At 42.1% G+C, this 2,901-nt stretch overlaps 1 non-coding gene across 1 annotated transcript; it reads left to right on the top strand.

Annotated features, from left to right (window-relative positions):
- Positions 1-483: 483 nt before the first annotated feature.
- LOC130507649 (small nucleolar RNA R71) lies at positions 484-590 on the top strand. Its single transcript, XR_008942386.1, has one exon. It is a non-coding gene; the product is annotated as a small nucleolar RNA R71 (small nucleolar RNA).
- Positions 591-2,901: the final 2,311 nt, after the last annotated feature.

Below are 2,901 nucleotides of genomic sequence, written 5' to 3'. Positions count from 1 at the left end.
AAACCAGGAGGGTAGCTTTGCGTGGCCTGGTGTCCTCCTTGCTGATTGTTGTAGTGAGGTCTTTGCTGGTAGTTGTTTTGGTATTGAAAGTTTGGCTCTTTCCTATACCAGGTGCCATTAGCATTGATGAAGCACAACTCTTCTTGCCCTTCCAAACCATCAACTTCATTCACCTTAGGAGGAACCTCTTGACTAGGATCACCAACAAAGCTAACCCGCTCTTTCTTGGATTGGTTTGAAAGAACCAAGTCCAACTTGTCTTGCAAAGATTTGATATCTTTCCTTGTCTGCTGGTCATTCCCTCTGTTGGCTCTATCATACTCCTCATTGTAGACTGAGTCACTCTTTGCCATGTTCTCCACCAGCTCCTCTGCATCCTGCTCAGTTCTGCCCAAGAAGAAGCCATTACTCGCAGTGTCAAGCCTGTGTCTGCAAGATGGGAGAACTCCTCTGTAGAAAGTGCTAAGCAAGCTCTCCTTGCTGAAACCATGATGAGGACACTGAGCTTGGTAGTCCTTGAATCTCTCCCATGCCTCATTGAAGCTTTCTAGATTCTTCTGCTGGAAACCAGAGATCTCATTCCTTATCTTAGCTGTCCTTGAGGTAGAGAAGAATTTCTCCAAGAAGGCTTCCTTACATCCCTCCCAAGTGGTGATAGTGTCACTTGGGACAGACCTCTCCCACTGATGTGCCTTGTCTCCCAAAGAGAAGGGAAACAACTTCAGCTTGAATGCATCTTCAGAGACACCATTTGTCTTGGACAAGCTACAATACTGATCAAACTTGTACAAGTGATCAATAGGATTTTCAGCTGCCAGGCCATGAAACTTGTTGTGCTCAATGGTGTTGAGTAGCCCTGACTTGATCTCGAAGTTGTTGTTCGCCACAGGTGGTGCTCTGATTCCCAACCTATGACCATGAATGTGAGGGCGATCATAGGTTCCAATGGCGCGAGCTTGGCGCTGTGGGTGTTGTGGTCGAAGGTTCGCAGCTCCTTGACCATTCCCCTCTTGGGCAGCTCCCAAAGGGATCTCTCCATCTTGATTTTGGTTCTGATGGTGAGCCATATCAAAACCCAATCTGTTGAAATGAGCCTGTTGCTCCTCTTCTCTCCTTCTTCTTGTATTCTCTCTTTCCAAAGCCCGGATGTCTAGTACTAGTGGAGTGAGGTTTGTAGTCCCTCTACTTCTCAAGTTCATACACCTGAAATGCAAAAAGAGGAAGAAGCAGAGCCAATATCACAATAAAAATAAAAATGACTTAGTCTCAAGCAAGTGACTAAATCCCAATGTCAAAATCAACTTAGAACTTGGCAACGGCGCCAATTTGATGCTAGGACTTTTCAAGGGTCCCAATCAAATGATGTAGTATAAAAGATTGTCGAACCAATCCTAAGTGATTCTAATGCAAAGGGAATGCAAGTCTATGCTTAATCTAAGTGCAACCGATTGAGCGAAATGAAGTGAACTAAAACTAGACTAGAAATGCAATAAAAGAGTGAACTTTCTTTCTCAATATGAAGTAAGTGGACTCATGGGGCTAGGCATTTGATCTTGGGTGATGTAGATCCAATCTAAAGGTGACAAGCTATCAATCAAGCACTTTCCTTATGCCTAGACACAATACTAAACAAGCTCTATCCCTAGATGAATGTTCATTTGCTAAAGCAACTCAAGCATCAAATCCCTTTGGTTGAATGTTACTAAAGCAATCATGGAGAACAAGTCTACTAGCAATCTTAACACCTTTAACAACAAATCTCTTTGGCAAAGTGCATTAAAAGCATTGAAGAGTTGGTTCAGGCATTTCATCATACACCTTTCGGGCAGGAAATGCCTAAGGATCTATTTTGGTATGATCAAGACCAAAATAGCATTGAGAACCCTCAACAAGCAAGGAAAGAAATAGATTTAACACTAAACACCCTAGATCTTCACTAATCACCCTTAATCACCCTAGCCCATGAATCCTAGATAGATCTACTCACTAATAGACATGATTAACCCAAAAACCAAAGATGATTCAAGGTTAAACATGTTTAGTGAACAAGATAATCCAACAAACACAAAGAAAATAAGATGAAAAAGGATCAAAGATCCAAGCTTTCTTCAAAGTTTACAAATGTGTTTTTGAGAGAAAAAGAGTTAATTCCCAAATTTGGGATTACAAGAGTATTTATATGATTCTTAAAAACCCTAATGGACTCCATGAAAATGTCTAAAAAGCCCATAAAACAAGTGAAACTCGACCAAATAAAAATACTGAAGTGAGACAGTGAAGTCGCTCCCGGAAGTCGCTCCATTGCTCGTGCCATGTACAGCTACCGTCAAGTCTCGCTGCACGAACTCGCTCTGGTACTTATGGCTTCAAACGGATGGCCAAGTCTTGGAGCTGGTTGAGTTTCCCGCTGTGTGATGTCGCTGCCAAGCTCGTTTCATGTAGAGCGGATGATGCAACTCACTGCACAAACTCGCTCCAGAGCTTGGTGACTTCAAAAAGGTGTCGATATGGCTGTTATGTGCACAGTGGGTTACACAGGTCGCTCCATGTAGTCGCTGTCAGTCTCGTCATGTTCCCAGCGACCGCAACAACTCACTGCAATTGGCCACTCCACTCCTTCTCATATAACCAACCCGAAAAGTGACTATTCTTGATCTCTTTATGACTTGGAATGGCTTCAAACACCTCCAAAAACTCCATGACACACTCCAACACCTAATAAGGACAATGCATGCAATATGGACTCTAAAGATGCTTAATTCTTAATCTACATGATCATTATGTACAATAAATGATGGTTAAAAACATGTAAATATGCAACATATCAATTAGTGGTTCCAAATAAAGCTTCTTAGATTGTGGTTCATCCTGGTTTGATAAGAATCATGAAGATAATGGCAT

The sequence above is a fragment of the Raphanus sativus genome, unplaced genomic scaffold (genome assembly GCF_000801105.2).
Source record: "Raphanus sativus cultivar WK10039 unplaced genomic scaffold, ASM80110v3 Scaffold5048, whole genome shotgun sequence".
NCBI lineage: Eukaryota > Viridiplantae > Streptophyta > Magnoliopsida > Brassicales > Brassicaceae > Raphanus > Raphanus sativus.
This window is presented reverse-complemented; position numbering and strand designations above follow the sequence as displayed.